The 25,309-nt window shown below is 39.8% G+C and overlaps 1 protein-coding gene across 5 annotated transcripts in view; it reads right to left on the bottom strand.

Moving 5' to 3' along the window:
• The window catches only part of TMEM45A (transmembrane protein 45A), a 73,347-nt gene that overhangs the window by 34,954 nt on the left and 13,084 nt on the right, over positions 1 to 25,309 (bottom strand). Inside the window, exon 1 of one of the 5 annotated variants that reach the window (XR_008297625.1) lies at positions 22,925 to 23,752. The exons of 2 other annotated variants lie outside the window; for them this stretch is intronic. The gene's annotated coding sequence lies outside the window, so the exon portion shown is untranslated. Of the gene's footprint in view, positions 1 to 8,550; positions 8,575 to 22,924; positions 23,753 to 25,309 lie in introns of those variants that run through there. 2 more of the 5 variants (XR_008297627.1, XM_053220739.1) reach the window with 2 other exon arrangements.

Below are 25,309 nucleotides of genomic sequence, written 5' to 3'. Positions count from 1 at the left end.
CCGATATAAGATGTGTATGCAGGTGATCTAGGAGATGCTAATAATATTTCTCAGTTCTTGTTGAAATGAAAGTGCAGAGTTAGATTATTATAATAGAAAGTTTACAGACCTCTTTCTCTGCCCACAAGAACATGTTGGCAGATGCCTAGGAATTATCAACTCCAATTTGGGAAATGCTGGAATGAAGAATTAGGAAGAACTGGGTGCCTGGGTGGCTCAGTTGGTTAAGAGTCTGACTTCGGCTCAGGTCATGATCTCCCAGTTCGTGGGTTCAAGCCTAGTGTTGGACTCTGTGCTTGGAACCTGGAACCTGCTTCTGATTTTGTGTCTCCCTCTCTCTCTCTGCCCCTCTCCCCCTTGTGCTCTCTCTCTCTCTCTCAAAAATAAACATCAAAAAAAATTTTTTAAAGAATTAGGAAGAACTATACCTCAATAGTTAATGGGGGGAAATTCCTCTTTATATAAATATTTCAGCTAGTAAATGCAGAAGAAGTGATAGAATTTAGAATTCACAAGCCCTAATGAATAAACTCAGCCACTAATAAACAAAGATGGCTAAATACAAATCAAAACCACAATGAGATACCACCTCACACCTGTCTGAATGGCTACAATTAACAACTCAGGCAACAACAGATATTGGCAAGGACGCAGAGAAAGAACCCTTTTGCACTGCTGGTGGGAATGCAAACCGGTGCAGCCACTCTGGAAAACAGTATGGAGGTTCCTCAAAAAATTAAAAATAGAACTACCCTATAAATCAGAAATTGCAGTACTAGGTATTTATCCAAAGGATACAAAAATGCTGATTCGGAAGGGCACATGCACCCCAATGTTTACAGCAACACTATGAACAATAACCAAAGTATGGAAATAAATCAAATGTCCATCGACTGATGAATGGATAAAGAAGATGTGGTATATACACACAATGGAATATTACTCGGTGATCAAAAAGAATGAAATTTTGCCATTTGCAACAACGTGGATGGAACTAGAGTGTATTGTGTTAAGCAAAATAAGTCAGTCAGAGAAAGACAAATATATGATTTCACTCATGTGGAATTTAAGAAAGAAAACAGATGAACATAGGGAAAGGGAAGGAAAAATAAGATAAAAACAGAGAAGGAGACAAACCATTACAGACTCTTAAATACAGAGAACAAACTGAGGTTGTGGTGGGGTGTTGGGTGAGGGCATGGGTTAAATGGGTGTTGGGCATTAAGGAGGGCACTTGATGTGATGAGCACTGGGTGTTGTATATAAGTGATGAATCACTAAATTCTATTCCTGAAATCATCATTACACTATGTTAACTAACTTGGATTTAAATTTTTAAAAAAATGGTTGACATCCCAGAGAGATAACCTGACAAGGTGTGCCTGAAGTATTCTTGCAAAAAAAAAAAAAAAAAAAATTAGCTTCGGTGTGATTCAGCCTCTCTATATAATTACCAATTGATAGGACATTCAGGGGCAGAGGAGCATGTCAAATGATATCTTAGGGATACAACAGTAAAATCCAGATGATGCAAAATTATACAGGACAAACTAGTTTCTTCAACAGATAAATTTAAGAAAAACAGAGGTAAAAGGAGAACACATATACCAATAGAGAGTTCTGAGTGGTATCTACAATTGCGATGTATGGACAATATTTAGATCTTAATTCAAATAAAAATAATTCAGGATTTTAAATTTCATAGGGGTAATAATAGCGTTGTGTTTAAGTTTTTTAAAGAATCTTTATTTTTTAGACATACACACTGAAATATTATGGACCAAACAATATGACTTGAATTAGTTTCAAATTGTAATGGTTGATTTTGTGTTAAACTTGCTAAGCTCATGATACCCAATTTTTAGTCAAACACCATCTAGATGTTGCTGTGAAGGTATTTTTTAGACAGAATCAACATTCAACATTTAGACATTGAATAAAGCAGATTACCCTCCACACCGGGGGGAGGGGGGGGCAGTGGAGAGCTCATCTAATCATTTGAAAGCTTTAAGAGAAAGGAAGTAATCTGGCCTCCAGATTGTTTTCCCAATAGGAACTGCAACATCAACTCTTCCTTGGGTCTCCAGCCTGCCGGTTTAGGACTTCAGATTTCAGACTTGCCAGCCCCCATAATTGCAAGAGTCAATTCCTCTAATATCTCTCTCTCTCTCTCTCTTTCTCCAACCCCATGTATTTGTATATACATATACATACATCCTTCCGGTTCTGTTCTCTGGAGAATTCTAACACAAAAATAATGATTTGGGGGAGAAAAAATATGGATTAGGAAATAGATAAAAGAAAATTGGCTATGAGTTAGTGATTGTTGAAACTAGGTAACAAGTATGTTATACTATTTCTTCTACTTTGGGATCTTCTTGAAATTTTCCATTTGAAAACTTGGGAAAGATGAAAATAAAATGGAAAAGTCAAGCAGAGACCCAGTTTTTCTGTCACTGAGCCTGACAACATAGCAGCATGTTAGAAATCAAGGCTGTCCTGATTTAAATCCAAGGCTATGACTGCAAGACTCACAAAGGAGAAATGAAAGCTGGAAGGGCTTGGCCTTGGAGGTGACTCTTCTCTTGATCATGAACCTCCAGTCTAATTTACACTGCACCTCCTCTGGCCCTCAGTACCTGCACATCCCTTTACCACAGCACTTTCTTGCACTTTTACTCTCAATCTCTCCTCACTAACCAGGAGTTCCTTACTCATTCAAGCACCAAGCTTGCATTAAAAAATGTTAGATCAATAAATCTAAGCAATGCCTATGCTTTTTTAAAAAAATTTTTTTAAGTTTATTTTTGAGAGAGAGACACACACAGAGAGACAGAGCATGAGAGGCGGAGAAGCAGAGAAAGAGGGAGATGTAGAATCCGAAGCAGGCTCCAGGCTCTGAGCTGTCAGCACAGAGCCTGATGTGGGAACCAAATTCACAAACCATGACATCAGGATGCTTAACCAACTGAGCCACCCAGGCGCCCCTAAGCAATTCCTACTCTTAAGCCAACTCATGCTACTGCTTTCTAGCTCTTATTTTCTTCTAATTGTTAGAGCCTACCACTAAGTGCTCTATTTCTAATTTCTGCACATGGTCTGATTCTAAATAGTCCACCCTCACCACCAAAGGGAGTGAATTTTGGCATTCGTCATCATAGAATTTTGTAAAATTAACCTTCAAAATCCCATTTCCTGGGCAAGAAACAAAATCCCATGCAACAAGTAGCCTAATTTGCAGTGCTTTTTTTCCAACTTCTTAAAAAGCAAAAGCTCTCTAACTCATAGGATCTGTTATGAAAGCCATTCTTTTACCCAGCTTTGCCCCTGAGGTGGCATAATTTCAATGTGAATATTCATTCAAATGGGCTGTTTCTTTGGCTTTGTCATTGTACTCTGCATGGTTTGAGAATAAAATCATTGATTTCACAATTGGAGTTAAGAAAATCCTAGAATATCCCATTTTACAAATTAAATAAGCGAAAAAAAATTGGCCCAATGCCAGATTTTATTTTGAATCAAATGTGTACAGGAGAGAGAAACTAAGAAAAGAAAAAAGAAAAAAAAAAAGAAGAGACAGAAATAGGCATCTCTGATAGGCATCTAAACTCTAGCCTCCTCTAGGGGCGCTTGGGTGCCTCAGTCAGTTAAGCGCCAACTTTGACTAAGGTCATGATCTCGAGGTTCAAGCCCCACTTTGGGCTCTGTGCTGATAGCTCAGAGCCTGGAGCCCGGAACCTGCTTAGGATTCTGTGTCTCCCTCTCTCTCTGACCCTCCCCGGCTCATTCTCTGTCTCTCTCTATTTCTTTCTCTCTCTCAAAAATAAATAAAATGTTAAAAAAAAATTAAAAACAAAAAAACTCTGGCCTCCTCTAAATTCACATTCAGACAACAAAAAGTGGAGAGTTTTGTAGTTCGCTGTACTCCATGGAAAATGCTCTGACTCCTATACAAGAAAATGAGGGGTCAGAGTGAGTTGAAGACTCCTTCCCTCCTGCCCTATCCCCTGTCCCTTGATTCACCCTTAAAGTCATTACTTCAGCCCAAAGAAATATCCACCTTTGTTTCTGCCTCCACCTTACAGAAGGGCAGGGCACAAGGTCATGACAAACCTCAAGGTAAATGAGAATGAACATAGGGAATAAAGAAGAAAGAGTAAATTTTTCTAGGCTGGGCTGCCAGTGTCTGAGTTGAGTTACATGTCCATAAAAAACAGCAAGGCTTCGTGAGAAAACTATACACAAGCCTCATAGCCTTTGACAGAGATCTTAAAGGTCCCCAGAAAATATGTCAATAACCAGTGTTGACAACTATGCAAGTATGTCACCCACATTTCCAGTTCCTGCCCTTCAACACTTGGTACCACTTTGGACAATGTGGTAGAGACCAAATTCAGCAGCAGCAACAACAACAAAAGTATAGGATACTCAGTGACATCTGAATTCTAGATAAGCAACAAATTTTTTTAGCATAAATATGTCCTATATGTTTCATGTGTTATTTGAAATTCAAATTTCACTGGGTTCCCTGTGTTTTATCTGGCATCCCATGAAAGGATTTCCATTGGGTAAAGAACATTGCAACAGCTCAGGGTAGAGATTTCTCAAGCCATACCCATGAAGCTGGGGAAGAATTTGACACTGAAGTGCCACATGAACATAAGAGGAAAGAATTCAAGAATATGTCTGTTTCAGGGTGCCTTAGTGGCTCAGTCAGTTAAGCATCTGATTCTCCATCTCAGTTCAGGTCACGATCTCACCGTTCACGGGTTCCAGCCCTGCATCAGGCTCTGTGCTGATGGTGATGGTGTGGAGCCTCCTTGGGATTCTGTCTTTCTTTCTGCCCCTCCCCTGCTTGTTCACCCTCTCTCTCTGCCTTTCTCTTTCTCTCTCTCTCTCAAACTTGAAAAAGAAATATTTCTCTCCTCTCTCTGCCCCTCCCCTGTTTGTGTGCTCACTTTCTCTCTCAAAATAAATAAACAAACTTGGGGGGAAAAGATAATATTTCTGTTTCTCCAAGCATGAAATTCATTAGAAGAGACTGACATGTTTCTCTGAGTAAGAGATCTCAAGTTGATTTAGCTGTGACTTCTAGAGTCAGACACACTACCGTTACACCACAAAGTCACAGGTCATGACTTTTGAATATTTCCAGATCTATATTTAAACATCCTGTACTTTTCTGGGGGCGCCTGGGTGGCTCAGTCGGTTAAGTGTCCGACTTCGGCTAGGGTCATGATCTCACTGTTTGTGGGTTCGAGCCCCACATCGGTCTCTGTGCTGACAGCTCAGAGCCTGGGGCCTGCTTCAGATTCTGTGTCTTCCTCTCTCTCTCTCTCTCTGCCCCTCCCATGCTCACACTATGTCAATCTCTCTCTCAAAAAATAAACATTAAAAAAAAATTAAAAATGAATAAATAAATAAATAAATAAATAAATAAATATCTTGTACTTTTCTGAATTATACCCTGGCTATTTATTTTTCTTTTCTTTTTAGAGAGAGAGTGAGTAAGGTAGAGGGGTAGAAGGAGAGAAAGAGAGAGAATCCATACTAAGCATGGAGCCTGACACAGGGCTCAATCCCAGAACCCTTGGATCATGCCCTGAGCCAAAATCAAGACTCAGACACTCAACCAACTGTGCCACCCAGGCATCCCTATCCTGGCTATTTCTTAATCAAAACTGTCCCATTGCCTCATTTGTGAAATGAGGAATTTGATCTAAAACAGTGGTATCATCAGGTAAGCTACAGACCCCTGCATCAAGATGCCATTGTAAGAGGCCACCTGAACTGGTATGTCTTTTTTTTTTCTCAGTCAATAGATACTAAAAGTATAGCCACAACCCAATTGTTGGATGGGGTAGGGAGGGATCCCAAAAGTCCTCTGATATTAAAAATGGGTCAATCTTGGGGCACCTGGGTGGCTCAGTCAGTTAAGCGGCTGACTTTGGCCCAGGTCATGATCTCGCGGTCCGTGAGTTCAAGCCCTGCATCGGGCTCTGTGCTGACAGCTCAGAGCCTGGAACCTGTTTTGGATTCTGTGTCTCCCTCTCTCTGACCCTCCCCTGTTCATGCTCTGTCTCTCCTTGTCTCAAAAATAAATAAACATTAAAAAAATTTAATACAAAAAAATGGGTCAATCTCTTATTTGCTAAGGTTGGAAGTATTGATCAATGATGATTTTCAATGTTTCTTCCAATCTCTTCATGATTCCTAGCATCAGAGCCACCAAATAATTGGTTCTTTGCTGGTTCTTCTGAAAATCAGTTCTGAACGAGTAGAATAAGAGTCGTGGGGTTCAAAGTTAGAAGGACTGATCATAAACAACAGACGTTGGTAATGATGCAAAAAAAGGGGAACCCTGTTACAGTGTTGGTAGGAATTCAAACCATGCAGCCACTCTGGAGAACAGTGTGAAGGTTCCTCCAAAAGTTAAAAATAGAACTACCCTATGACCCAGCAATTGCATTACTATTCATTTATACAAACACACAGATTGGAAGAGGTACATGCACCCCAATGTTTATAGCAGCATTATCAACAATAGCCAAACTATGGAGAGAGGCCAAATGTCCATTGACAGAGGAACGAATAAAGAAAATGTGGCATACACACACTCACACACACACACACACACACACACACACACACAATGGAATATCACTCAACTATCAAAAAGAATTAAATTTTGCCATTTGTGACAGTGTGGATGGAACTAGAATGTATTATGCTAAGTGAAATAAGTCAGTGAGAGAAAGACTAATATCATATGATTTCACTCATATGTGGAATTTAGGAAACAAAACAGATGAACATATGAACATATGGGAAGGGAAAAAGAGAGAGAGAGAGGGAAGCAAACCATAAGAGACTCTTAACAACAGAGAACAAACTGAGGGCTGATGGAGGAGAGGTGGGAGGAGGGATGGGCTAAATGGGTGATGTGTATTAAGGAGGGTACTTATTATGATGAGCACTGGATGTTATATCTAAGTAATGAACCAGTAAATTCTACTCCTGAAACCTATATTATGCTATATGTCAACTAAATAGAATTTAAATAAAAATTTGGAAGGAAAAAAAAAAGGACCGGACATAAAGGTGGTCAAGTATGATGGGCACTATATTAATCTTGCTGTTCCCTTAATGGTTTAACAAATACAATATATCTTCTGAATTCCTGTTGGTACTTTATTTCTTTTCCTATAGTCACATACCAAAGTAATTTAGATGGGGTAATTTATAGACATTTTGGTCTCCATAAATGAGTTGTTAAAAATTTGTTTTATTTTTAAATTTTTTTAATGTTTATTTATTTTTGAGAGAGAGAGACAGAGCATGAATGGGGGGAGGGTCAGAGAGAGAGGGAGACACAGAATCTGAAACAAGCTCCAGGCTCTGAGCTGTCAGCACAGAGCCCGATGCGAGGCTCGAACTCACAAACCACGAGATCATGACTTGAGCCAAAGTCGGACGCTTAACCGACTGAGCCACCCAGGCACCCCCAAAATTTACTTTTTTGTTAATTTTCACTTATCCTTACTTCAAAAGTATTTATGATGCACTAACCCTAAACCAGGTATTCTGCTCTTGATGACAAACTACTACATACTACATTTTACAAAGAGATAAATGCAAAGAAAGATGAAGTCCCTTGTTCAGTGTTTCCTGATGAAGATGATGCTCTCAAAATCATATATATCATAAATTATATTTACGTATTTTAAATACCTATTTTAAAATACTAATAGATGATGTGAGATCTTTATGTCTTGGTCTAAAAAAAATTGAGAAACATGACTGTAGCCACATTTACTCACTTTCTGCCTTTGATTGCAAATATAAAAGTCAATCTTGACCCAAAGATTTCCTTCCACTTAGAGCTTCCTACCTTAAAAAAGACTCCTAATTACTCAGAGGACTCTGAAGCACAATGCGTTCTTTGTAACTTAATTTGTTTGAATTGTAACCTATCCTGTTGTAATCCAAAACTGATGGGAGAAAAAAAATTTGGAACTGTTTTGGTGATTATATTTTTCATTATTTATTTAAAATGCAAGTTGCCTAGTTCGCTCAGTGGGTTAAGCATCTGACTCTTGATATTGGCTCAAGTCATGATCTCACGGTTGGTGAGATCGAGTGCCGCATCAGGCTCTGCCCTGAGCATAGAGCCTGCTTGGAATTCTCTCTCCCTCTCTCTATGCCCCTCCCCCACTTTCCTTCACATGTGCTCTCTCTCTCTCTCTCAAAATAAATAAACCTTAAAATAAAACAAAAGTAAAATAAAATAAAATAACAAGAATTCCTTATGACTAGTTTTCCTTAAGCCTACCTGTAGCACTGTCTACATGTTTCCTATGAGAAGACCTCACATTGCCTCCTCCTTTTAACAATGAGTCTTATACCAAGTCCAACAAAAACAAAACAGGTGAGGAAAGACAGCACCTTAAATCTGTGTGAGACTTTTAACACTTCCAAGCCCATGATCTGGTTAATTCCATGAAAGACGTTATGAAGTATGATCAGGAATGTGGGGAGAAGACGACTCACCTGAAGATTCATAACTGAGGTGTAACTAAACCGCCAGTCTCCTCTATTCCCAGCTTCAAACCTTTTTTTCACTGTTGCTCATTGACAGAAGTCAAAAAAGACATCTAATTAAAAGCGGACAAAAACATGTGATAAACCAGCAATAACAGGACTTTGGGGAGGGAAAGCCAACCAGAGACTGCCGTGCAAGAAAAATAATAAGCCCCACAAGGGCTAAAAAGATTTTTCAAGTAACTCCTTAGAATCTACTCGAACACAGTGAGGGGCCTCAGGGTCCTACACTGGATGGTCTCTTGAGGCCCCATCTAGCTCCCTGACACCACAATTCAGTGTCTGGTCGGCATCGCAGCTACATAGAAGTCAGATCACAATCCATCACCAGATATAAGGAGGTTGCAAAAAAAAATAAAAAAGAAAGCAAGGCCAGAGATTTCTGGAGGCAGCATTGTTAGTCAGCACATATATGGTTTACCATTTACTTAAACAGTGTGCATAGATTAGGGCTTAATATGGAGGAAGCACCTGCAAAATACTCTACTTACAGTGTCATATCTTATCCTCCCACCTATTCTCAAAGGATACAAATTACTGCTAGCCTCCTGGTATTAACAAAGGAGGAAACCAAGGCTTAGAAAAGATAAGTAACTTACTGAAAGGGTTCTAGTTAAATGGCAGAGCTGAGATTTGAAGCTGGTGTGGGTTGACTCTGGAACCCATGCTCTTACTAATCTGCCCTTGCCCCTCCCTGTGTGCTTCAAGGACAATGAGGACTCCAGCATGCCTGGCCCAGAAGGCAATGTAGGGCCGAAGTGGAAATACGGGAAGATGGCTAGAGATGAGGCTTCAAAGGCTGCTCAATGTCAGCCAAAGAAGCTGCAATTCCGGCTGTAGACTGAGCTTCGCTGGGAACTGTCATTATCCACGACAGGAAAAGGAAAGGGTGAAAATTGAGACAAGTGCAGAGCACCTGACATACGGCTCCCCTGCCAGTATCAGGAAGCTAGTAAAAGCTTTGAAGAAAATAAGTTACATGGTGTAAATGGTATTTCAGGAAGATTAATCTGACAGCCACGCACAGAAGGTATTAAAGGGAACAAGAGGCTGGAGGCAAGGAAACTGGTTAAGAGGCTATTGCAGACGCTTGTTTCTGAGATGACGAGTCTGAGCTGGAACAGAGCAGTGAGAACAGAGGAAAAGGGACAAATGTAAGTGTTACCCATGATGAAAGAACTGACTGACCCAGAGGAGCTTCACAGCCAAGGCTATGGTCTGTGATGGTCTGAGGCAGTGTGAAGAGAGAAGGAGAAACACTACCAGCTGGTAGTTGCCTCAGCCCTGCACACTCAGGAACCTGCCTTTTTTGTCTCCTCACCAGACCACAAGCTCCGAAGACACAGGGAACTTTCTTGTTCCTGGCAGCTCCATACCACAGGCCAGGTGTTTGGTAGACTTAACAAATATCAACTGGCAGTCTGTTTCCTCTGTCTGGAACTCTGTTTCCACTTTTTCCTGGAAACTTCATGTAGGAAGGCCTTCCCGAAGGCCCAGCGAAAATGTTTCTTCTTCAGAGAGGCTCCCATGACCAGTCAGCCTAAATTAGGTCCTCCAGTTTTCCTGCCCATAGAAAACCTTTCTTCATGGTACTTATTACAATGTGGAATTTTATATTTGTTGTTTTTTCGTTTATTTATTTTTGTTGTTTTTGTCATCGGTGGTAGTTTCCCAACTTCCCCCACTACACTAAAAGCTCTGCAAGATCAGCATTTCTTTTCACCACTGAGTCCCCAACAACCAGTACAGCACTGTCCCATAGAGATAAAATGCAAGCCATATATGTAATTTTAAATTTCCAGCAGCCACATCTTTTACGGTAAGAAGAAACAGGTGAAATTAATCTTAAGACTATGTTTTACTTAACCAAAATATATCCAAAGTGTTATCATTTAAGTATGTGTGATTTATTGAAAAATTGATGGGATAGTTCACATTCCTTTTTTTTTCTTTGTACTAAGTCTTTACTTTCTGTATTTTACACTCATAGCACATCTCAATGGGGACTAGACACACATCAAGTGTTCCATAGTCGTGTATGGCTAGTGGCAACCATAATGGATAACACAGACCCTTGCAAGGTGTTTGACCTGTATTACTTACTTAATAAGTAAGATTCATGAGCAAGGGAAGGTGGAAAGGGAAAAAAGAAGGAAAAAAATGGGGAGAGGAAAAAAGACAGAGAAACTAACATTTGTCAGGTGTTTTACATTAGGTTCTTTCATACATCAATAAATTATATGACTTATTTCTAACATCAACCCTGGTGAGGTAGACATTATGAAAACCATCTTTATTAATGGGACACCAGTTTATAAATGTCATGTAACTTGCCCAGGATTAGGCTGTCTTTTGAGTGAAAGAACCAAGATTCAGAATGCAATCTTCCTTTCCCAATTGTGATGCCTACACTCACAGAAGTCGTACATAACAAGTTTACTCAAGCCCAGACTGTTATCTAAATCTCTCTTTCATCCAGATAAAACATCCCAGCGCTCCTATATATTGTTTTGAATCTTACAGACACTCTCATTTCAAAAGTGTGCTCTGATCATGGCAGGCTAACATGGCAGTCTCCCTTTTTCTCCTCCAGAAATGTTTTAGAGAAATCTTTATCCTATTTTCTGCTCTCCATTAGAACACCACTATGACCAAACAAAATTGTGGCATTTGCAGTACCCCAAATATGCCAAGCTCTCTAACATGCTTCCTAGCTCTACATAGTTTTCCTGCTACCTAGAACCTTTCTCCTTCACGCAGTTAACATGCATCCTACATGACTCAGTTCAAGAAAAAAAGAAAGAAGAAAAGGAAAAGACTCAATTTTTTCAGTCATCTCATCTCAGGCAAGGAATCTCCATGGCCCACTCTCCAAGTGTGAGGTCCCCCGTTTCTGTGTTCACAAAGCACTCACGTGGAATTTTTCATGCAAACCATCATTATACTTCTAAGGTCTCCCTCACTAGACTGAACTTCTAGAAAGCAAGAACTATGTCTTTGATCTTTATATCCCCATTGGCCAGCATTTGTTGAATAGGTTGTTAAACAAGTAGATAAAGAAATGGATGGATCGATGAGCATGCTCATAGCCCTGTTTAAGTACAAGAAGCAATACCTGGTACCACACAGTCCAAAGAGTTAAAGAGGACTAGAGTGCTCTTGCAATACCTGCATTGCACTCGGCCAGTCGTCAAGGTCTGGGTCACAGTAACAAGAGCAGATGGCATCAGATGAGCACCCAGTGATGCCTTCAACCATATCGTAAGAAACAATGTTTTAAGCTATGCAGAAGATGTAGCAAAATTGGGACTTACCCCACTGTTGGCTCCTAGGAGGTTAGAGATATGTGGAAGTCGGGAAATAGTTAGGGATGTAGTGGGTAGGAAGAAGCATCCTAAGCATCAAAATGTGGCCAGAGAGCTAAAGAGCCTAGGCATGCTAACCTGGAGGGACAGGGGACATGCAGTGTTGGTATCCATCTATCCCTCAGAAGGGAAAATGGTGGCAGACTGCACTGAGAAAAGTGCCAAACTGTAGGAACTTAGTTCTTCCTAACTCACAACACCTTGGGCAAGTATTTTTACCCCTGGGGATGCCTTGAAAGATGTTTGTAGATGGAACTTTTGGCTGCACCTGAGATTGTGGTCTGTAGTAGGTGTTGGGCCAGAGCTTCTAAACTTTGATGCAGCACACTTGTGTACGGGGTACAGTTGTGCCAGAGGAAAATACAAATTCCCACAGTCCCGGAACAGCCAGGTGAATGTAAGGTAGGAACAAGGCTTATGGAAGCCAGAACCTACTCCCCAGTGCTGGACCATTGCCTAGGAATGTGCCCTCTCATCTACATGGTATCATGTTCTATGTAAACTCTGTCATGAAAAAATGTTGGAAAGTATAGAGTTAGACTATAGGAGGTAAATGAGCAAGCTTCAGAGACTTAGGAATTTTAAAAATATTTCATTTTGACAGGGCCAAGTGAGTAGAGTGTACTAGATATGCAGTAGCCAGGATCTGGCCCAATAGTCTTGCAGGATTGTGAGCTCTCAAATGCAAGTACAGACCAAAACCAGTGGGTGCTCCTGAGAATTCAGGTGGAAGCTGGAACACTAGCTCATGGCACCACTGAAAGTAAACTAATAACAATAACCCACAAGAATAAGGCCCAGGTCCTCAATAAAGGCACACTCTAAAAAACCAACATATCAAGGTGAGTGACACTTCATCCCCTCCCCCCCCCAGTAGCCCATATTTCCTAATTGAGAGGGGAAGGACAGTGGTCAGAGTCAGCCCTACAACCACTGCATGGCATCTCCCCACCTCTCCTCCTGGCAGAGTATAGCCAGGGAGAAATTAGTCCTTAGAAATTAGAAATGCTCATGGAATTTACCATGCATGCCATCATTACAGCCTCATAAACAAACTGAAAAGTGAGGGGGAAGAGGATGTGATTGTCATTGGAGCTGGGCTTATTACCCCCATGCCCCACATTTAGCCTCCTGCCAGTGTTTGCTTGTCTTTTCAAGCACAGATCTGAACCCAGAGTTGGATACAGCTGGGCAGTCACATAACCAGAGGACCACAATAATAGCTAAAAGACAATTAAAGGTATTGGGAAACCATGGCTTCTTCTGAACTCTCACCACACTACTAAGCTGATCAGAAATATACTTCAAGTCACAGCAAATGGGCCTAGAGCTGTAGTAAGACCAGGATACAGGAGGAAGGCAAGAGCTGAATGTGGCAAGGAGGCCCTTCTCACTCTGAACAGGTGGCACACCAGACCCACCTCTCAGCATGGCTCTGACTGACATCACCCACCTGTGGATCTGAGTGGATTAGAGAAGACCAGACCCATCTGGCACAAAGTAATATGGAGTAAACAGCCCAAGGGTATGTGTGTACGTGCTGAAGCTAGTGAGGCACCTCACAGCCCTAGCCAAGGAAAAGCTAACATCTGAGATCTAAATAAGCCTTGCCAAGGTGGGGCAGACACCAAGAGAGAAAACTAAAATTAATCCCCACCACACCCAACCTCCACCAGAAATGCAAATGTCACCTGTACTCCATCTGTTCAACAATGCCAGTGGGGAGCTGAGCACATGCCAGAAGAATTTAGTCTCTACTAAATCCCAAATTAAAAGGCATCCAAGACTTTACAGAGCTCCACTCTCTGAATTTTGCTCCAGCTTCTAAAGGGGTTATTCAACATTTGGAAATGACAAGAAAGCAAGCATCTTCCTTCTTGAAGGCTAATAAAATGTTCACTCACTTATCCACCGTGGGCCAAAGAAGCATTAGGAAGTCTCCTTGATGTGAATCTCATTCTGTCACTTCAAAGTAGCATCCAGGTCCCAGCCTGGCAATGACACCATAATAATCTCAATTTTTTACGTCCTCTTACTCTACCACTTCCTAGACCAAGACAGGAAAAATGAGATGTCTTTCTTAGTGATCAGATATTCTTGCTCCCTTAGAGACAGGAAATGATGAAGGCAGAGGCTGTTGTTATCCAAAGGGTTGAAGCCAAGTTGGTAGACTCTGTCTGCTTGCTTCTCCATGAGATGCAAGAAAAGAATACTGGAACCAGAAGCCCAGCCCCACCATGGTTCACATCAAGCTGCACAGAGTTGGAGGTTCATGTAAGTGAGTGTGTCTTGGGGGCAGGGTCGGGGCGAGGGAAAAGAGTTACCTAAAAAGGCATTGCAGGTAAAACCACATACACACACAAAAACAAAAAAGAGCAGAAGACAAAAATAGGAACAGAGAACAAGGACAGTGAATAGAAAACAGTAACCAATATGGTGGATATTAAACTAATTAATAATTACTTTAAACATCAATGGTGTACCTGCACCAATTAAAAGATAAGATTATCAGAGTAGATCAAAAAGAAAAAATGGTGGGGGGACGCCTAGGTGGCTCAGTCAGTTAAGCGTCCAACTTTGGTTCAAGTCATGATCTCCCGGTTCATGAGTTCAAGCCCTGTGCTCTGTCTCCTTCTCTCTCTGCCCCTCCCCCACTCATACTCATGCTCTGTCTCTGTCTCTCTCTCTCAAAAATAAATAAACATTAAAATAATTTTTTAAAAAGACCCAACAGTATGTTGTCTATAAGAAACTCACTTTAAATATCAAGGCACATATAGATTAAAAGTAAAGAAATGGAGAATTTACATTATACTAACACTAATCAAAAGAGAGCAAGAGTAGATATATTAATTTCAGACAGAGCAGACTTCAGAGCAAGGAAAGTTATTAGGAATATAAAGATGGGCATTGCATAATGATAAAGGGGTCAATTCCCCAAGAAGACATAAAAATTGTTCATGTGTATGGGCCTAACAGCAGCGCATCAAAACATATGGGGCAAAAACTGATAGAATGGCAAGGAGAAATACATAAATCCATTATTCTAGTTGGAGGCTTTAACACTCTCTATCAGAAATGGATATATACAGCAGGTAGAAAATCAGTAAGGACATAGTTGAACTCAAAAGCACCATTAATCAAATGGATACAATTGACATCAATAAACTACTTGATCCAACAACAGCAGAATACACATTCTTCTCAAGCTCAAAAAAAATGGTAACTAAGGGAGATCACTTTCTGGGCCATAAAACACACCTTAACATATTTAAAATAATAGAAACAATACAATACATCCTCTTAGACAACACTGAAATTTAAGTAGAAATCAATAACAGAAAGATAGCTAGGAAACCCCAAAATACATGGAGATTAAACAACACACAAGAAAAGAAAAAAATCTCACGAGGAATTTTTAAATATTTTGAGTTATAAAAATGAAAAAAAACAACTTGTCAAAATTTATGGGATGCAGCAAAAGTAGTATTTAGTGGGAAATTTATAATTTATTGAATGCATATGTTAAATTCAATAAGTTTATAATATATTGATTGCATATATTAAAAAAGAACAAAAGAGGGGCTCCTGGGTGGCTCAGTCAGTTGAGTGTCTGACTCTTGATTTTGGGTCAGGCCATGATCCCAGGGTTGTGGGATCAAGCCCTACATTGGGCTCCATGCTGATCATGGCCCCTGCTTCAGATTCTCAATCTCTTTCTGTCTCCCCTGCCCCTCTCTCCCATTCACATGCATGTTGTCTCCTTCTCTAAAATAAATTTTAAAAAAAGAAACAGAAAAGATCTAAAATGAATAATCCAAGCTTCTACCTTAGGAAACTAGAAGAAGAGCAAATTAATACCAAAATAAGAGAAGAAAAAAATAATAACAATTAGGACAGAAATTAATAAAATTGAAAACATGAGATCAATGGAGAATATCAACAAAACCAAAAGCTGGTTCTTTGAAAAGACCAATAAAATTTATAAACCTCTAGCCAGGCTAAGATTAAAAAAAAAGAGAGACACAAATTACAAACATCAGAAATTAAAAAGGGGTATCACTACAGATCCCATGAACATAATAAGGATAATAAAAGAATACTATAAACAACTTCATATACTATAAACAAAGTTATACAAATTGGATAACCTAGATGAAATGGACCAATTCCTTGAAAGATACAATTTACCAAACACACACAAGAAAAGATATAAACAATCTGAATAGGCCTATATCTATTAAAGAAATTGAATAAGTAATTAATGACTTTCCAAATCATAAAGAAACAGATTCAGATGGGTTCACTGGTGAATTCTACCAAACATTTAAGGAAGAAGTTATTTCAATTCTGTATAATCTCTTCCAGAAGACAGAAGCAAAGGGAGTACTTCTTAACTTATTCTAAGAGGCCAGTATTACCCTAACTATAGGCCAATATATCTCATCAACATACAAGCAAAACTCCTCAGCAAAACATTAGCAAATAAAATCCAATGATGCATAAAAATAATTACACATTTTAAGCAAGGAGACTTATCCCAGTGTGCAAAGTTGGTTAAACATTCAAAAATCAAGTAAATTAATCTATTGTAACAATAGACTAAAGAATAAAAATCACATTATCATACCAATAGGTGCAGAAAAAGCAAAATGCAGCACCCATTCATGATTACTTAATTAATTTCTTTAAAAACCTTTCAGCAAACTAGGAGTAAAGGGGAACTTCTTCAACTTAATAAAGAATATCTATAAAACAAATAATAAAGAATATCTATAAAAATCTATGGCTAATATCATACTCAATGTGAGAAACCAGAAGCTTTCTTCTAAAATCAGGAATAGACACCACTGTACTAGAAGTTTTAGCAAATGCAATAAGACAAGAAAGTGAAATAAAAGGTATACATTAAGAAAGAAGAAATAAAAGTGTCTTTGTTCACAGATGACCTGTTCACCTATATATACAGAAAATCCAAAAGAACTGACAAGAAACTAGAACTAATAAGCAATTGCAGCAAAACTTTGAGATATAATATTAATGTACAAAAGTAAGCGGGACTGTTTCCGTAAGACAAAGGAAACCATCAGCAGAATGAAAAGGCAACCTATAGAATCGGAGAAAATATTGGCAAATCATGTATCTAATAAGGAGTTAACATCCAAAAAATATGTACAAATAACTCATACAACTCAATAACAAAAAAATTAAGAATCCAATTTTAAAAAGGGCAGAGAAATTGAATAGACATTTTTTCCAGAAAGACATACAAATAGTCAATGGGTACATAAAAAATTTTCAACATCAGTAATCATCAGGGAAATGCAAGTCAAAACCACAATGATATATCACCTCATACCTGTTAAAATGGCTATTAACAAAAAGACAAGAAATAACAAGTACTGCCAAGGATATAGAGAAAAGTGAACCCTCATACATTGTTGGTGGGAATGGAAATTGGTGCCGCCACTATGGAAAACTATGAAAAAAGTATGAAGTTTCCTCAAGAAATTGAAAATAGAAATACCATACCATATGATCCAACAATTGCATTATTGGGTATTTTTCTAAAGGAAACAAAATCACTATCTCAAAAAGATATCTGCACCCTCATGTTTATTGCAGCATTATTTACAAGCCAAGACATGTAAATAACCTAAATGTCTATCAACAGATGAATGGATAAGGAAAATGTAGTGTGTGTGTGTGTGTGTGTGTGTGTGTGTGTGTGTGTGTGTGTGTGTATGAAAGAAATTCTGTCATTTGGAACAATATGGATGGATCCTGAGGGTATTATGTTAAGCAAAATAGGTCAGACAGAGAAAGACAAGTAGTGTATGATCTCACTTATATGTGGAATCTAAAAAACAAACAAACAAAAAACAACAACCAAACTCATGGATACAGAGAACAGACTAGTGGTTGTCAGACGTGGGGGAAGGAGGAGGGATAAAATGGGAGCAAATGTTCAAAAGGTACAAACTTCCAGTTATAAGATAAATAAGACCTTAGGATGTAATGTTCAACATGTTAACTATAACTAGTAATACTGTATTGTATATTCAAAAATTGCTAAGAAAGTAGTTCTTCAACATTCTCATCACACACACAAAAGATTGTAACTGTATGTAGTGATGGATGTTAACTAGACTTACTGTGGTAATAATTATGTGATATATACACATAACAAATCATTATATTGTATACCTAAAATTAATACAATGTCAAATGACATATATGTCAATTATATCTCAGTAGAAAAGAAAACAACCAACCAACTGGCCCAATTAAAAAGTGGACCAAAGGCCTGAAGAGACACCTCACCAAAGAAGATAAACATATTGCGAATAAGCATATGAAAAGATGCCAAGTATCAGCTATCATTAGGGAGTTGTAAATTAAAACAACGAGATACTATTACACACATATAGAATGGCAAAAATCCAGAACACTGACAGAACTAAATGCTTGTGACAATATGGAGCAACAGGAACTCTCATTCATTGCTGATTGAAATATGGTGTAGCAACTTTGGAAGACAGTTTGGCAGCTTCTCACAAAACTACTCATATTCTTACCATATGATTGAGCAATCAAATTCTTTGATATTTACCCAAAGCTAAAAACATATATGCACACAAAAACCTGCATACAGATGTTCATAGCAACTTTATTTACAATTGCCAAAACTTGGTAGCAATCAAGATGTCCTTCAGTAGATGAATGGATAAATAAAATGTAATACATCCATAAAATGAAATATTAATCAGTAGACATGGAAGAAACTTAAATGCTTACTACTAAGTGAAAGAAGCCACTCTGAAAAGGATACAATACTATATGACTCCAATTACATAACATTCTAGAAAAGTCAAAACCAAGGAGACAGGGCAAATATCAGTGGTTTCTAGAGGTTAGGAAAAAAGGAGAGATGAATGGGCAAAGAACCAAGGATTTTTAAGGCAATGAAACTATGCTATGTGCTATTATAATGGTAGATACATGTCATTATACATTTGTTAACCCATAGAATGTGCAACACTAAAAGTAAACCACAGGGGCACTGGGTGGGTCAGTTGGTTAGGCTTCCACCTCTTGATTTCAGCTCAGGTCATGATCTCACAGTTCGTAAGATCGAGCCCCAGATCAGGCTCTGCACTGACAGCGTGAAGCCTGTTTGAGATTCTCTCTCTCTCTCTTTCTCTGCCCTTTGCCTCCTTTCTCTCTCTCTCTCTCTCTCTCTCTCTCTCTCTCTCTATCTCAAAATAAATAGACATTAGAATGAACGAGTGGATGAATGAATGAATGAATAAATAAATAAATAAATAAAAGTAAACTATGATGTAAACTATGAACTTTGAGTGATAATAATGTGTCAACGAAGGTTCATCAGAATGTACCTCCCTGCTGAGAGATGCAGATGGCGAAGGCTGTGCACATGTGGAGGTCAGGGTTAAATGGCAACTCTCTAAGTTCTGCTCAGTTTTACTGTGAATGCAAAACTCTTCTAAAAAATAAACCTGTTTTTCAAAACAGGCACTGCAGGCAGATGCCCAATGTATGAGGTCACATGAACGATGGAGCAAACAGCATCACTTTCCAGAAACCAGCAAGGGCAGCAAAAAGGGAGAACCCACAAATGTATTCTGTATCTGTCATCTACCAGCATCTACCATCCACCAGCATGTTAACCCAGTCCCAAAGGAAAAGCCAAAAGTCACATTCTGTCCTCCCAAACAATTTTTGTTTTCATGACTTGAAGCTGGTGAGGCCTCTGTGGATCAACAAGAGGGAGCGGAGGAGTCTGCACGCATTCCTACTGACTGGAAATTGTGTCCAGTACACTGCAGGGGAGCTCTCTCCGTACCTCAACAGAAGCCAGCTATGTCCCAACCTGCTGAGTCATCCTTTGGCCTTGGCCCAGGAAAAAGCCTCCCTGAAATACCTGCCAAACTCCACAGTCACTTTCAAAATGTAGGTCAGCCTCTGCAGGCCTCTAAGTATCATTAGAGCCTGAAAGGGCCACGGCCACAGCTGGGGAAGCTTCTTCACCTGTCCTCAGTTTTTTCCTCTTTTGCCATTGTGTTGCTCAATATATTGCCCTCCTCTGAAATCCCTATAGGTTATCCCAATTTCAAAAGTTCTATTTGACCTGCTCTACACCTGTAATAAAACAAGTGTGGAAACATAGTAACTGCGAGGGCCTTACCAAGAGGAGACAAAAACAAGGTTTACCAGCTCCCCACAATCATACCCCAAATTCATCCTCCTATAAAGGCCTGTGTTTCCATGCAAAGGCAACGTGCACAACTATGCTGGGAAACCCCCACTCAGGAGCAAGCATGCAGCCCCATCTTTGCCACCAGATGTGAAGGGAAATAGTAACAGGCCCTTTTCCCCAACAGAGGCTGAAGAGAACCGATCTGGGGGAGTATCCCATGGTGCTTGTTTGCTAGCCCACTCTAAAATAATTTAAGGTTGCTTACAAAAATTGGCAACATAAAATAAAGATGAGAGAGAAACATGGGAAGTTGAGGGGCTTCCATTCAGTGGATTGGGAGTGAAAAAGGATTGGCTACAAATGAATGAGCTCTAACGTCACTGTCCCCACCTCATTCTGTCCCTTCTTTACCAGTCTTGTATGATTCTAGCTTTCTTGTCAAGGTCACCAAAGACCCCACATTGCTAAACTCAACTGCCAATTCTGTCTTCATCTTACTTGAGCCACTAGCAGAATTTCACAGAGCTGATCACAGCATGCTCCCTGGAAAATATTCTTCCCTTATTTTTCTTCACTGGCCCTTCCTTCTGTTCTAGTTTCTCCTAATTAGAATACTTAGAATGTCCTAGGGCTCAGTTTTTAGAACTCTTTTCTACCTTCTCAGTAATCTCTTTTCACAGCCTTCAGTAGTAAGCCACATGCCAATGACTCCCAGATTTTTATCCATAGCCCATACTTCTCCTCAGAACCCTAAGCTCCTTACATCCAACTGCCCATCCAGCTGTCCAATATACATCTCAAATTCAAAACTGTCCAGAACAGGTCTCCTGATACCTGGACCAGATCCACCTACCTACAGTTTTCCCTACTCAATGACAACTTCATCCTCCCAATTTCACCAAAAAGTTTACAATCATCCTTGATGCCTCTCTTTCTCTCACTTGCCACATCCAATCTGTTGGAGAATCCTGTTGACTCTATCTCCAAAGTATGCCCAGGATCTGACGGTTTCTTCACTGGATTCTGCTTCTGCCTTTGCCCTTTTCAGACTATTCTCAACCCAGAAGTCAGAATCATCCTGTTGAAATGTAAGTTAGGCTGAGGTCCTCACAATGACCTATATGGCTCCATATGATTTAGTTCCCATCACTTCTCCAGTCTACTCCTTACCGGCCACACTGGCCTCCCTTCTTCTCGTTAAACACACCAGGCTCTACTCCACCTTCAGGTCTTTGTACTTGCTGCTCCTCCTGCTTGAAATACTCTTCCCCCTTACCTCCTCTAAGCCTTTGCTCAAATACCTTCTAATAAGGCTTTCCCTTATTACCCTTCTAATAAGGCTTTCCCTGATCACTCTATTTAAAACTTCAAACTGCATCAAGACCCCATCCTCTTGTCCTGTTTTATATTCCCCATAAAACATCCCCTTCTAACACACTACATAATTTACTGACTTACTTTGTTTATTGCAATTAGAGTGAAAACTATGTTCATGTAGGACTTGTTTCTATTTTTCTTTACTGCTTAATTTCTGACTCTCAGAACTGTTCCCGGCATATAGTATGTGGCTCAGTACATAAGGGTTGTGTGGATGAATGGATGTGTAAATGGATGAATAAATGGATGGGCGGATTGGTGGATGAAAAGAGTAGATGGCAGGACTTGTGTTTCAGCTGCCAGATTCCTAAAGATCCCAGAGGGAGAAAATGTCACAAATCAAGGAGAATTCAGCATTTAAGACACAGATCTCCCCACAGCCACTCTGCCCATGTAACTGCAATGTTAGATCATAACATAAAAATGAAATGAAGTATCCATTAGGATTAGGCTAGTCTTAGTTTTGTCTCCATCAGCCATAGCCCACAATAAGCTGGCTGGGGAAACACTGATGATTACGAGAGTCAAGAATGGCAGGCCATGACTCCAATGCTTGGGAAGGGGCTAGAGAAAGAGTTAATAAACTAAAGGTACCAGTTTTCTATGGAGTTTCTACCATATGACAGATAAGACACCAGGCCCTTGGCCAACATTATCTCATTAAATCCTTACCACACTGAGAAGCTGGTATTATTACCCCATTTTACAAATCAGGAAACTGAAGTTCAGAGAGGTTAAGTTATTTTCACAATGTCCCAAATACACAGTAAGAGTCAGGTCAGGATTCAAACTAGATCTATATGAATCAAAAGTTCTTGCTCTTTATGGGGCACTTGGGTGGCTCAGTCAGCTGAGTGTCCGACTTCAGCTCGAGTCATGATCTTAAGATTCATGAGGTCAAGCCCCTCTGGGGCTCACTGCTGTCAGTGCAGAACTTGCTTAGGATCCTCTGTCCCTTTCTCTGGCTCTGCCTCTCCACCACTGTGCTCTCTCTCGCTCTCTCTCTGTCTCTCTCAAAAATAAATAAGCATTTTTTGATCAAAAAAAAGTTCTTCCTTTTTACATACCAAGGTTACTCTAGAAATGGTGAACTTTCAACAGTTTCAGATCAATTTTCCCTTCCTAGTCAGTCCTTCATCATACTTAGTCTCAGTATATCAAACATCTTCGAATTGGGCAAAAAGAGTAAGAAAGAAGTGGAAACTGAGCCTTTGTGTCCTAATTAATGCTGAAGATTTCCAGCAGAATGAAAAAAAAATCAATAGGCTGAAACCAGACACCTTTTTGTCAGTTTTACACACATACACACACCCATGTACACACCAAAGACAAGGAGTAGGAAAACAGTATTAAAACTTACCTCACTACTACCGTCACCCAAATCTCTCATGGGTCTTAAGTACAGAAGACGTGCTGCTCAGCAGCTAACAATCCTTGCAGATGCTGCTTACCACTCAAGAAAGACAAACATATTTCACCAGCATCAGCCTTGCAACAGCCCCAGAGAAACCTCTTTTCTTCCTCCCACTCATGTTTCTTCCCAAGCAATGTATACCATGCCAGTGGCCTCCACCTCCACCCAACGTACAGAAACCTGGCCCATAACACCCTGCAATTAATATCATCAGACATGCAGGTCTGATTGTCAAACTACTGGGCATGTTCACACATACCAGAAAATACTGTCCTTTGCACTCAGGGAAACACTAACTGATTCACTGTCAGCAAGTGTTTCTCCAAGTCCTGCAAGGTATTTATACTCATTTATTCCCACTCTCACCATGTTTGCCTCCTTATTAATCATTTCTATGAAACTGTTCAACCAGCCAGCTCAGGTGCTCAGTGTGTAAGCACAGTTAAAGCAGAAGGCTCCCACACGGATCAGGCCCGCCCCTGACTTTGTTTCCCTTACCTGAACCAACCTACCAAGCCAACTATCTCATACCCACTTCTACCCAGGGACCCCTAGGAAGACTAAGAAAACTCAGGAATGAATATTCACAGTCATTGCTGTGGGCTTCAGCATTTGGACCCACCAGCCAATAAGAATCTTTCGTGGTTCTTGCTTTAAAAATAAGACCTCTTGGAGCACCTGGGTGGTTCATTCAGTTGAGCATCTGACTCTTGATTTTGGTTCACATCATGGTCTCACAGTTTCCTAAGTTTGGGCCCCACATCAGGCTCTGCATTGACTGCAGTGCTGTGGAACCTGCTTGAGATTTTCCCTCTCTCTCCACCCTACACCCCTCCTTGCACTCTCTCTGTCTCTGTCAAAATAAATGAGTAAACTTTTAAAAAAATAAATAAAAATAAAAATGAGACCTACTGGAGTGTGTGTAGAGTGCACACATGAAATTGGGGTTGTGCCATCAAGGCCATAACACAAAGTAAACAAAGGAGATTTAGAAGCCACTTCTTTTCAAAAGACAGAAGTACCATATGTTGCCAAGACCTGATTCACCTTTTTAACTACAGGCTCTAAATTAGTAGAGAAATTGTTCTAAAAAGGGACAAGATCCTCTGAAAACCCGTTAATAGGGTAAACTAACCATGAGATCAATAAAGACAAACGAATGAGTAGCAGTTCCATTAGGTGCTCATCTGGACACCTAAAGTTGGAGGAAAGTGATGAAAACAGGCCCTTGATTTTACTTTCTCACTCTTGTTACATTTGAATAGCCCTGAAAGCATAGAGGCAGGGCCCAGAGCAAACTGAAAATGTGGAGTCCCTTTTTTATAAATTGTGAGAATTTCAAAACAGTGACAGCAGAGCATTAAAATAAGCACACGACCCCTCTAAGACTGGAGCCCTGTGCAACTCTACAGGTTGCACACCCACAGAACAGGCCCTGCAGACAGAGAATTTGTCCTCTAAGTGACTGAAGGGACCTGGAGGGAAATTGTGACTGAATTACATGCTCTCTGGCATCATTCATCCTGGGAAGAGTGCCCTTGAAAGCTCAAGGATCTCATGAAGGGTCATTTCATGCTGGTATTGCTTGGAGAGAAAAAGAGTAATTTCTCCCTTAAGACGTAATCCTGAACTAGACATCATAAATATGTTCCCTGGAAGATTCAAAAGCTTTCTTACTGTGTAACTGGTATTTTTATTTATTTATTTTTTATCTATTTAAGATTGACTGGACCCAATTAACCTAACCAACTGGATTATCTGGAAAGATAAATCTTACAGGAATGGACCCAGTAGGAAATCTGAATGCTTGCTGGTGGAAAATTTCCTATAATTTTGGCTGGAGAAGACATTTCTCTATTCTGTCAAGTTGGAAGAGTGGTCTTTGGTCATCAGGTTAGTAATGGCTGAATTTTATAAGAACTGATTACAAAATATATAAGACTCAACTCTATGGCTAAGAGAGCAAATTAGACTTCAAGCCAATTTCCAACAAAATTTTTGAGAAGATTTGCTCAGTTGTTTCTTCTTTTCTCTTTCTGCTTCTTAACTGACCTTCCTCCTTCATGCTATTTGGGGCTTCAGTGAAATAACCAGCAGGCCCTACACTTTCTACCCACCACTACCTCCCAATCAAAATCCACTCATCCTGTGAACCAAATGGTTCCTCTAATAAATTAAATTTAGAAACGTGGTTAATGATGACGGGTGGTCTGGTGGTGGAGGTGAGCCCACAAGGAGGCCAGTGGAGAAGCTTATTTAAAACAGAGTCTTTCCTCAAAGGATGCCATGTAAACCACTGCCTTCTCCAATCACTAGAATAATGGTCCTTTC

Source organism: Acinonyx jubatus, chromosome C2, assembly GCF_027475565.1.
Source record: "Acinonyx jubatus isolate Ajub_Pintada_27869175 chromosome C2, VMU_Ajub_asm_v1.0, whole genome shotgun sequence".
NCBI lineage: Eukaryota > Metazoa > Chordata > Mammalia > Carnivora > Felidae > Acinonyx > Acinonyx jubatus.
This window is presented reverse-complemented; position numbering and strand designations above follow the sequence as displayed.